Genomic DNA, 12,669 nt, shown 5'->3' with positions numbered 1-12,669 from the left:
GTGGGGAGAATGTTCCCCGGTTTATATCCCCCCCCCCCCGGTGTGGGGAGAATGTTCCCCGGTTTACATCCCCCGGTGTGGGGAGAATGTTCCCTGGTTTATATCCCCCCCCCCGGTGTGGGGAGAATGTTCCCCGGTTTATATCACCCCCCCCGGTGTGGGGTGAATGTTCCCCGGTTTATATCCCCCCTCCCCCCGGTGTGGGGAAAATGTTCCCCTGTTTATATCCCGCCCCCCGTTGTGGGGAGAATGTTCCCCGGGTTATATTCCCCCCCCGGTGTGGGGAGAATGTTACCCGGTTAATATCCCCCTCCCCGGTGTGGGGAGAATGTTCCCAGTTTATATCCCTCCCCCCCCGGTGTGGGGAGAATGTTCCCCGGTTTATATCCCTCCCCGGTGCGGGGAGAATGTTCCCCGGTTTATATCCCACCCCCGGTGTGGGGAGAATGTTCCCCGGTTTATATCCCTCCCCCCCCCGGTGTGGGGAGAATGTTCCCCGGTTAATATTCCCCCCCCCCCGGTGTGGGGAGAATGTTCCCTGGTTTATATCACCCCCCCGGTGTGGGGAGAATGTTCCCCGGTTAATATTCCCCCCCCCCCCGGTGTGGGGTAAATGTTCCCCGGTTTATATCCCCCCCCCCCCGGTGTGGGGAGAATGTTCCCCGGTTTACATCCCCCGGTGTGGGAGAATGTTCCCTGGTTTATATCCCCCCCCCGGTGTGGGGAGAATGTTCTCCGGTTTATATCAACCCCCGGTGTGGGGTGAATGTTCCCCGGTTTATATCCCCCCTCCCCCCGGTGTGGGGAAAATGTTCCCCGGTTTATATCCCTCCCCCCGGTGTGGGGAGAATGTTCCCCGGGTTATATCAGCCCCCCCCCGGTGTGGGAAGAATGTTCCCCGGTTAATATCCCCCCCCTCCCGGTGTGGGGAGAATGTTCCCCGGTTAATATTCCCCCCCCCGGTGTGGGGAGAATGTTCCCCGGTTAATATTCCCCCCCCCCCGGTGTGGGGAGAATGTTCCCCGGTTTATATACCCCCCCCCCGCTGTGGGGAGAATGTTCCCCGGTTTACATCCCCCGGTGTGGGGAGAATGTTCCCTGGTTTATATCCCCCCCCCGGTGTGGGGTGAATGTTCCCCGGTTTATATCACCCCCCCGGTGTGGGGTGAATGTTCCCCGGTTTATATCCCGCCTCCCCCCGGTGTGGGGAAAATGTTCCCCGGTTTATATCCCTCCCCCCGGTGTGGGGAGAATGTTCCCCGGGTTATATCCCCCCCCCGGTGTGGGGAGAATGTTCCCCGTTAATATCCCCCCCCCGGTGTGGGGAGAATGTTCCAAGTTTATATCCCTCCCCCCCCAGTGTGGGGAGAATGTTCCCCGGTTTATATCCCTCCCCGGTGTGGGGTGAATGTTCCCCGGTTTATATCCCCCCACCGGTGTGGGGAGAATATTCCCTGGTTTATATCCCCCCCCCCCCCGGTGTGGGGAGAATGTACCCCAGTTTATATTCCCCCCCCCCGGTGTGGGGAGGATGTTCCCGGTTTACATCCCCCGGTGTGGGGAGAATATTCCCCGGTTTATATCCCGCCCCCGGTGTGGGGAGAATGTTCCCCGGTTTATATCCGCCGGTGTGGGGAGAATGTTCCCCAGTTTATATCCCCCCCCCCCCGGTGTGGGGAGAATATTCCCCGGTTTATATCTCCCGGTGTGGGGAGAATGTTCCCCGGTTTATATCCCACCCCCGGAGTGGGGAGAATGTTCCACGGTTTATATCCCCCCCCCGGTGTGGGGAGAATGTTCCCCGGTTTATATCCGGGCCCGGGGCTGCACTCGGTGTTGTTGCCCCCAGCGTTTCTTTAAACCGCTACCTGGAGCTCGCTCACCTCCTGCGTCAGCGTCTGCCACCGCCGCCTGCACATGCTCAGCTCACACTGCCCGGGTGATTGACGGCAGCTCCCCACCAATAGGAAGAGTGGGGCGGGGCTGGAGGACTGAATGGGCAGTTGGTCCTCCAACCAATTGGAGTGTGTGAGGGGTGGGGCTTCCGGCAGGCTGTAACTCGTGGGGTGCAGCAAGGATCAGAGCTGGGGCCTCAGCTATTTACAATCTATATTAATTACCTAGATAAAGGGACCGAGTGTAATATTTGCTGACGATACAAAGCTAGGTGAGACAGTAAGCTGTGAGCAGAACACAAGAGTGCAAAGATACATAGATAGACGATGTGAATGGGCAGTAAGGTGGCAGATTGAGTATAATGTCGGGAAATGTGAGGTTATTCACTTTGGCAGGAAGAATAGAAAAACAGAATATCTTTTAAATGGTGAGAAACTTTAATTGTTGGTGTTGAGAGAGATTTGGGTGACCTTGTGCAAGAAACACAGAAAGCGAGCATGCAGATACATCAAGCAGTAAGTGGGTGGAGTATAAGAGCAAGGATCTATTGCTACATTTGTACAGGGCCTTGGTGAGACCACACCTGAAGTACTGGGCAGTTTCAGTCTCCTTATCGAAGGAAAGATACACTTGCCTTGGAGATGGTGCAACGGAGGTTCACAAGATTGATTCCTGGGATGAGAGAGCTGTCTTTCGATGAGAGAATGTGTAGAATGGGCCTATACTCTCTGGAGTTTCGAAGAATGAGAGGGGATCTCATTGAAACATACAAGATTCTGAAGGGCATTGACAGGGTAGATGCTGAGAGCTCGATTCCCCCGGGCTGGAGTGACTAGAACTCGGGGGCTCAAAATAAGGGGCAGGCCATTTAAGACATAGATGAGAAATTTCTTCACTCAGAGGGTTGTGAATCTTTGGAATTCTCTGCCCCAGAGGGCTGTGGATGCTCAGTCTATTCAAGGCTGAGATAAATAGATTTTTGGACTCTCGGGGACTCAGGGATATGGAGATCAGGTGGGAAAGTGGAGTTGAGGGCGATGATCTTATTGAATGGCGGAGCAGGCTCGAGGGGCCGTATGACCTACTCCTGTTCCGATCTCTGATATTCTAATATTGACATCTAAGGGGCTCTAGATTTATTAGTCCCACCCTTTATCTTAAGGGAACATACTTGCTCTGAACCCTCGCTATCTCCTCCTTGAATGCCTCCCACTGCTCTGACACTAATTTACATTCAAGTAGCTGTTTCCAGTCCACTTTGGTTAAATCACATCTCTGCTTCGTAACATTAGCTTTACCCCAATTGAGAACTTTTATTCCTGGTCTATCTTTGTCCTTTTCCATAACTACCGTAAATCTAACTGAATTATGATCACCAACACCAAAATGCTCTCCCACTGATACCCCTTCCACCTGCCCAAGCTTCATTCATTAAACCTAAGTCCAGAACCACCCCCTCTCTTGTTGGGCTTGCTACGTAATGGCTAAAAAAGTTCTCCTGAATACATTTTAATAATTCTGCTCCTTCTATATCTTTCATACTAATTCTATCCAAGTTAATATTTGGGTAGTTGAAATCCCCGACTATTACTGCCCTATTATGTTTGCATGTATTCGAAATGTGCCGACATATTTGCTCTTCTGTCTCCCTCTGACTGTTTGGGGGCCGATAGTACATCCCCAGCAGTGTGATTGCCCCTTTTTTGTTCTTCACTTCTCCCATGTGGCCTTATTTGATGATCCTTCGAACATATCATCCCTCCCCACAGCTGGAATTGTTTCTATAATCAACACTGCGGCGCGCTCTCCTTTTTTTTATCCCCGTCTCTATCTCGGCTTAAAACCCTGCAACCAGGAATGTTGAGCTGCCATTCCTGCAGTTCTTTGAGCCGTGTTTCACTAATAGTTACAATATCATACCCCCACATGTCTGTCTGTGCCCTCAGCTTATCTGCCTTAATCCCGAGACTCCTTGCACTGGCATTGAAGTATTTCTGTATTGATTCCTGTGATGAGAGGGCTGTCTTATGATGAGAGTTTGTGTAGAATGGGCCTATACTCTCTGGAGTTTAGACGAATGAGAGGTGATCTCACTGAAACACACTGGCACTGGCATTTAGCGCTGCTAAACTCCTTATTGTCTATTTTCCAGCCTTTGTTTCCTCTGCCTTCAAAACACTAGCAAAACCCCAGTGAGGATATTGTCCAGTCCTGATGAGGTGCAACCTGTCCGGCTTGTACTGGTCCCACCTCCCCCAGAAACACTCCCAATGCCTCAGGAATCTAAAGCCCTCCCTCCTGCACCAAACTCCAGCCATGCATTCATCTGTTCTATCCTCTTATTTCTGTACTCACCAGCACGGGGCACCGGGAGTAATCCGGACATTACTGCCTTTGAGGTCCTGTTTCTTAATCTCTTTCCTAGCTCCCTAAAATCTGCCTGCAGGATCTCATCCCTCTTTCTATCGATGTCATTGGTCCCGATATGATCCACAACCTCTGGATGTTCATCCTCCCCCCTCAACAATGTCCTGCAGCTGCTTAGTGACATCCTTGAACCTGGCACCAGGGAGGCAACATACCATCCTGGAATCATGTCTGTGCCTGCAGAAGCGCTTGTTTGTTCCCTAACTATCAAATCCACTCCCACTATTGCTCTTCCACTCTTCTTCCTCCCCGCCCTGTGCAGCTGAGCCACCTACGGTGTCGTGGACATGGCTCTGGCTGCACTCCGCAGAGAAACCATCGCCCTCATCAGTATCCAGAACTGAAAACCGGTTAGCGAGCGAGATGGACTCAGGGGACTCCTGTCCTACTCTTGCCCCATAACGCTGAAAATTTTTTCAACTCATGTTTATCTCTTCCGAAAGTTACAAGTGAATCTGCTTCCACCACCCGAACAGGCAGTGCGTTCCAGGCCAGAACATCTCGCTGCTTCATTAGTCCCCTCATGTAGCATCTGCTTCATTTGCCAATCACATTAAATCTGTGCCTCTGGTTACTGAACTTTCTGACACTGAAAATTGTTTCTCCTTATTAAGAGGATTGGCGGGCTGGAGGAGGTTACAGAGATAGGGAGGGGTGAGGCCTTGGTGGGATTTGAACAAGAGGATGAGAATTTTAAAGCCTGAAGCCACCAGCCGTCTCCCCCAGTGCAGAATGTGACTCACTGCTAACAGAAAGGATTTTTGTTTACTTACAAAAGATGCATAATGAAGGGAAATCAATCTCTGTATCTTTAACTAACAGCGACATGAGGGAAATTAATCACCTTTAAACACCTCACTTGGCACTGAAGTATCTGAAACTCATAATAGGAACTCCAGGGAAACAAAATACTGACAAATGTTAAACTGTTTTGCGGACAAAAGAAATCTCGATTTAGCTTTAAAAGATGAATTGTTTAACAGGGGTTCACACAGACTCACCTGACAGGCCGACTCAGGATCCACCCCTCAAGCACCGCGATTGGTTGCAGAACACGCTGCTCCCTGGGCCCTCCGGACTCTGACCTCTCTTCCTGTTGGTTCCCAGGGCAATCAATCACCACGCGCCAACATTACGCTGCCACATTAAGTTGAGGGGTTCAGAGGAAGAAATAAAATGGGGCCGTGAATCTGAGTTAAGAAATAAAATTAGAGAAGCATGATTAAATTTATGAACAAAACTATTTAAAGTCAAATCAAATGAATTGTTGCATTTAATACATCCTTCTGGGCCAAGTGGGAAACAAGTGATGTGTGGGCTGTGCAGAGTGTCTGTGCCCAGTTACACAGCGTGTCCCTGGCTCCCCGCTCCAAGTGCACATGTTTCAGCTCACATCCAACTGACTGGATAAACCTCGCCCGTCTAAACCCCATCACACAAATAGCAGCATTTGATGTTTAGTTCTGCTCAACCTTTATAAACACTGGTTAGGCCTCAGCTGACACATTGTGCTCAATTCTGGGCATCACACTTTCAGAAGTGTATCTCCACCTTAGAGAGGGACCAGAAGAGATGCACGAAGGAGGAGGGACTTCAGTTATGTGGAGATACTGGAGAAGCTGCGGTAATTCTCCTTGGAGCAGAAAAGGTTAAGAGGAGATTTGATAGTGTTCAAAATCATGAACGGTGTTGATAGACTAAATAAGGAGAAACACATTCCAGTGGCAGAAGGGTCAGTAACCAGAGGACACAGAGTTCAGGTGATTGGTAAAAGAAGCAGAGGCGCCATGAGGAAACATTCTATAAACAGCGAGTTGTTGCAATCTGGAATGCACTGCCTGATAGGGCGGTGGAAGCAGATTCAACAGTGGCTTTCAAAAGTGTATTGGATAAATACGAAACGGACAATATTTGCAGAGCTATGGGGAAAGAGCAGGGGAGTGGAACTAACTGGATAACTCGACCATAGAGCCAGCACAGGCACAATGGGCCGAATGGCCTCCTGCACTTTCATTCTATGAAAATGGCCGATGATCTTATCCAGAATGCTGCGACCACATATCCCCAGAAAACCAAGACCGCCTATTTCCACCTGTGTAATATCGGCCGTCTCCATCCCTGCCTCAGCTCGCCCTCTGCTGAAACCCTCATCCATTCCTCGGTTATCTCTAGACTTGACTATTCCAACACACTCCTGGCTGTCCTCCCACATTATACCCCACGTAATCTTCACCTCATCCAAAACTCGGCTGCCCGTGTCCTAACTCGCACCAAGTCTCGTTCACCCATCACCCCCTGTGCTCACTGACTTGCATTGGCTCCCGGTTAAGCAACACTTCGATTTCAAAATTCTCATCCTTGTTTACAAATCCCTGCATGGCCTTGCCCATCCCTATCTCTGTAATCTCCTCAAGCTCCACAACCACCAGTGATGTCTGTGCTCCTCTAATTCTGCCCTTCTGAGCATCCCTGATTATAATCGCTCAACCATTGGTGGCCTTTTCTTCTGTTGCCGAGGCCCCAAGCTCTGGAACTTCCTCCCTAAACCGCTGTACCTCCTCCCTGAAAGCATTGACTGTGGCTTTGTTCAGTTCTACACTCACTGGTTCTTCTCTCTCTCCTCCGCTGAAGGTGCTGACTCTGTCTGGGTTCAGTTCTCCACAGACTGGTTCCCCTCCCCTGAAGGTACTGAATCTGGCTGGGTTCAGTTCTACACTCACTGGTTCCCCTCCCCTGAAGGTACTGACTCTGGCTGGGTTCAGTTCTACACTCACTGGTTCCCCTCCCCTGAAGGTACTGACTCTGGGTGGGTTCAGTTCTACACTCACTGGTTCCCCTCCCCTGAAGGTACTGACTCTGGGTATCTGTGCTCCCGTCGCCTCTTTATACACTCTGACCCTCCCTATATATCTGTAATATCTCCCTGTTTTGGTGATGAGCTCTCCCTGACCACTCACTCCCTGACTCTCACCACTTCAGGGAATCATACGGCACTGAATGAGGCCATTCGGCCCATCGAGCCTGTCCAACTCACTGAAAGACCCACTCCCTGCACCTGCCCCAAAACACCAGAAAATGTTCCCTTTGAACATTGCTGGTTTTGAAAGTTATTATTGATGTCCCAGAATTGAGGCCAACCCTCAATATCTGAGGTCTAACTAGTGAGTGATAAAGGTTGACCAGAACTTGCTTGTTGTACTCTATACTGCTATTAATGCTGGAACAGATTGATCAGCGGACCCTGTCCCTCACAGCTTTATGTTCACCTGCAAATTGCACCATTTGCTTTAGAATGTCTCCCATGTTTCCTCTTTCCCAAATCCCAGCTGGTGGCCGGTAACCCCGCTGACCCCGGGCCTGTCACCGCGGGTCAAGCCCGGGGTCAGCCTCTGGGCTGTGATTGGCCCTGGGCCCTACACCACGTGTTTATGACGCTCACCAGCCCCACGCGCGGCTCCAATTCCTGCCCCGCGCCGACAACCGACATCATCCGGGCTCCACCAACTGTCGCCACCGCCGCCCGCACATGCTCAGTGCGGGAGATGCGGGGTCAGCCCCGCCCCTCGCATACTCCGATTGATTGGAGGACCCACCTCCCGCTCGGTCCACCAGTCCCGACCCTGCTCTTCCTATTGGCCCGAGCCGCCGTCAATCACCCGGGCAGCGTGAACCGAGCATGCGCAGTGGGGCGGCTGTGTCTGAGGCAGCGGTTGAGAGATGGACGGAGGGAGGGAGCGGGTTAATAAACCCCGGGGGGCCGCAGGCTTCACACACACCGAGTGCGGGCCCAGGCCCCGCCCGCCCGAGAGACAGCACTCCGCATTATCCGCTTCACACACACACCCGCTGTGGGCCTCAGGCCCCGAACGACAACCTGCGTCTCCGGCCTTTCCCCGAGCGGGGCCCCCGGGGAGGTGGGCTCTGGGCCCGTGCGGGGCCCCCGGAGAGGTGGGCTCTGGGCTCGGTGCCCCCGGGGAGGTGGGCTCTGGGCCCGTGCGGGGCTCCCGGGGATGTGGGCTCTGGGCTCGGGGCCCCCGGGGAGGTGGGCTCTGGGCCCGTGCGGGGCCCCCGGGGAGGTGGGCTCTGGGCCCGTGGGGAGCCCCGGGGAGGTGGTCTCTGGGCCCGTGCGGGGTCCCCGGGGTGGTGGGCTCTGGGCCTGTACGGGGCCCCCGGGGAGTTGTGCTCTGGGCCTGTGAGGGACCCGGGGGAGGTGGGCTCTGGGCTTGGTGCCCCCGAGGAGGTGGGCTCTGGGCACATGCGGTGCCCCCGGGGAGGTGGGCTCTGGGCCCGTGCGGGGCCCCCGGGGAGGTGGCCTCTGGGCCCATGCGGGGCCCCCGGGGAGGTGGGCTCTGAGCCTGTGCGGGGCCCCCGGGGAGGTGGGCTCTGGGCCTGTGCGGGGCCCCCGGGGAGGTGGGCTCTGGGCCCGTGCGGGGCCCCCGGGGAGGTGGGCTCTGGGGGAGGTTAGATTGTTAAACACACTTTGTCCACACAATGGAAAAGAGTTTGAGGAACAAGTATTTCTGGAGAGACTTTTAATCCATTGAACATTTACAGATTTTTAAATTTGTTCCGGGCTGTGGCCGTCGCTGCCAATGCCGGCATTTATTGGCCATTCCTAATTACACTGGAGAAGTTGGTGAGGAGTCACCTACTGGAACCGCTGCAGTCCGTGTGGTGAAGGTACTCTCACAGTGCTGTTAGGGAGCCAGTTCCAGGATTTTGACATGGTGACGATGAAGGAACGGCGATATATGACCAAGTCCGGATGGTGTGTGACTTGGAGGGGAACTTGCAGATGATGGTGTTCCCATTCACCTGCTGCCCTTTTCCTTCTGGGTGGTAAAAGCCGTGGGACAGGTTTGTTGGCAGGTTCCCTTCCATCAGAACATAAAAATTAGGAGCAGGAGTCAGCCATATGGTCCTTCGAGCCTTCTCCACCGGTCAATACGACCATGGCTGATCTTCGACCTCAACTTGACTCTCCCGCCCGATCCCCATATCGCTGGAGGACATTTGTGCACCAGTTGGGATTTTAGTGACAATCCGGCAGCTTTCATGGTGACTGTTTTTCTAGAGCCTGCCCCACAAATTCCCCGATTTATTAAGCTCAATTTTACAACAAGCCTGTGTGTTTTTCTGGGTTCTCTCTCACTCCCTTTTATCTGTTTTATATTCATTGTACAGGTTATTAGAAGGGGAAGATTTGTGGACGGGAAATTTAACTCCAACATCACATCAAGGTCGGTCAGTCTATTCATCGGGACCTGAATATCATCAAACATAACATGGACGCAAAAAGCAGAGTTGACAGCGGGGAGAAACCGTACACGTGTTGTGTGTGTGGACGAGGATTCAGCCGATCCTGTGGCCTGGCGAAACACAAATGCAGTCACACTGGGGAGTACTGTGAAAATGCGGGGACTGTGGGAAAGGATTCAGTTACCCGTCTGAGCTGGAAAGTCATCAACACAATTACACTGGGGCGGAGGCTGTTCAGCTGCTCCATGTGTGGGAAAAGATTCACTCGGTCATGTGAGCTGCTAACACACCAGCGAGTTCACACTGGGGAGAGACCTTCACCTTCTCCGTGTGTGGGTCAGGATTCATTTCTTCAACCCACCGACTGACACACCAACTTGTTCACACCAAAGTGAGACCGTTTAAATGTTCTGCCTGTGAGAAGAGCTTTAAAAGCAAAAAGGAACTGCTGACACACCAGCGCACTCACACTGGGGAGTGGCCGTTCACCTGCTCCATCAGTGAAAACACATTCAACAGTAATTACTGTAGTGTTTGCCAGCACTCTAGTAATGGCTCCACAAGGTAAGGTATTGCACTTGCACTGTTGTGACCTTAGTCCTTTTATTTCAGCTCCCTTCCAGCTTCAGTAAGGTGGGCTCCCTTTTATACCTGCGGTGTGCAGGTGACCCTTAGGTCTCCACCCGTTGCACCCTCTGGTGGTACAGGCATATTGTATACAGTGTAAAGATACATTCATAGGTCTTATGTAACTGTACATTGAGTGTACAGGGTATATACATGCACAACAATTATCACCTTCTGAGACACCAGCGAGATCAGACCGGGGATAGGCCGTTCACTTGCTCCACATGTGGGAAGGGATTCCCTTGATCATTCAGCCTGCTGAGACACCAGCGAGTTCACAAGTGACTGCAGGGTTTGGATTCTGCTGTTAATCACATCCAGGACTGAACCATGTTCATTCCATTGTAGAGCTCCGCTGAAGGTTGTAAGCTCAGGGAGTGGGACCTCAAGGATTGGAGTGTAAGAAAGCTGTGTTTCGGTATCCTGACAAATATATGGCGCGGAACCAGAGGAATCTTTACTGGTTAGGATCTGGAATGCACGGCCTGAGAGGATGGTGGAGGCAGACTCAATCGCGGCTTTTAAAAAGGTAATTGTATAAGTGCCTGAAAGAAAAAGATTTGCAGGGCTACGGGGAAAGGGCGGGGGAGTGGGACTTGCTGAAGAGCTCTTGCAAAGAACCGGCACAGACTTGATGGGCCAAATGGCGGCCTCCTGTGCTGTAACCACTCTGATTCTCTACTAAGGAACCGTCCAGCGTAGGCCTAGGGGTGAATGATGCCGGATTCCCTGAACTGTTTCACATTGAACCCAGTTCAGATCCGGATCAATTCAGTTTACAGAAGAATAGAGAGAAATATCACCCCCAACTGAGGGAGACAAAAGCAGCCATTGGAGAAGCTCAGAGATCTTTGGAAAACAAGAGAGTGCTCAATTATGGTAATCATTGCAAAAGCTTTTCCAGCTACATCAGGAGGCAGAAGATGGTTAAAGATGGTTTCGTGCAGGGGTGGGCCATTATTTGGGCTGGAGGGCCACTGAACAAGTTTTGCTGAGCTGTTGAGGGCCGCCCACCAATGTACCCCCTAAGGTGGACGGCCGCACGGTCATGCAACAATCGCGGGGTCCCGCACAGGCTGCTCACCAGCTCCCACCGCTGGAAGAGAAACCGTGCAGCAGATTTAAAGGGACCGCTCACCAGCTCCCACTGCTGGAAGAATCACCGTGCAGCAGATTTGAAGGGAGCGCGCACATTGGTGAGAATAAAGTGCTAAATTGGTAAATTTAAAACAGTCCCGCTCTTGGGGCCTAAATTTGACCAGTAGAGATTTCTGGCGAACTCACCAGAGGTGCGCCGATTTTCTACACCGATTAGGGCGCCAAAAATCTTCAGGCCGAGTTAGGTCACTCCCCAGCCTCTCCTCGATGGAGGCGGAGCCAGGTCCCGGTGCTGAAAACAGTGCCAGGACCTCTGCACATGCACGCTAGAGTGTGCACACATGTGCAGTAGCTCCTCGCCCCAGAATCTCTGCGTGTGCTCTGCAGGCTGTGTGGGAGGGGCCCGAAGCGCGCTGCCACTATCCCTGGCCGAATGGGCTCCCTCATTGTTGGCCCGCTGAAGGTACATAAGAACGTAAGAATTAGGAACAGGAGTAGGCCATCTAGCCCCTCGAGCCTGCTCCGCCATTCAACAAGATCATGGCTGATCTGGCTGTGGACTTAGCTCCACTTACCCGCCCGCTCCCCATAACCCTTAATTCCCTTATTGGTTAAATATCTATCTATCTGTGACTTGAATACATTCAATGAGCGTGCCTCAACTGTTTCCTTGGGCAGAGAATTGCACAGATTCACAACCCGCTGGGAGAAGAAATTCCTTCTCAACTCGGTTTTAAACTGGCTCCCCCATATTTTGAGGCTGTGCCCCCCTAGTTCTAATCTCCCCGACCAGTGGGAACATCCTCGCTGCCTCTATCTTGTCTATCCCTTTCATTATTTTAAATGTTTCTATAAGATCACCTCTCATCCTTCTGAACTCCAACGAGTAAAGACCCAGTCTACTCAATCTATCATCATAAGGTAAGCCTCCCATCTGCGGAATCAGCCTAGTGAATCGTCTCTGTACCCCCTCCGAAGCTAGTATATCCTTCCTTAAGTAAGGTGACCAAAATTGCACGCAGTACTCCAGGTGCGGCCTCACCAATACCCTATACAGTTGCAGCAGGACCTCCCTGCTTTTGTCCTCCATCCCTCTCGCAATGAAGGCCAACATTCCATTCGCCTTCCTGATTATCTCCTGCACCTGCAAACTAACTTTTTGGGATTCAAGCACAAGGAACCAAAGGTAGAGCAGTGGAGGCGTGTCCTGCTCAGTTGGAGCTGTGAGCAGTGAGGAGAGCAGCTAGCAACTTGAGCTCCTGCCTGGAGAGCCCTGAGACCAGCCCAGGAAAAGAAGGAAGGAAGGGGTTTCAACACCAACTTTTACCCAGAGGGAGAGGAGGAGAACAGAAAACTTTGAAC

Source organism: Pristiophorus japonicus, chromosome 23, assembly GCF_044704955.1.
Source record: "Pristiophorus japonicus isolate sPriJap1 chromosome 23, sPriJap1.hap1, whole genome shotgun sequence".
NCBI lineage: Eukaryota > Metazoa > Chordata > Chondrichthyes > Pristiophoridae > Pristiophorus > Pristiophorus japonicus.
This window is presented reverse-complemented; position numbering follows the sequence as displayed.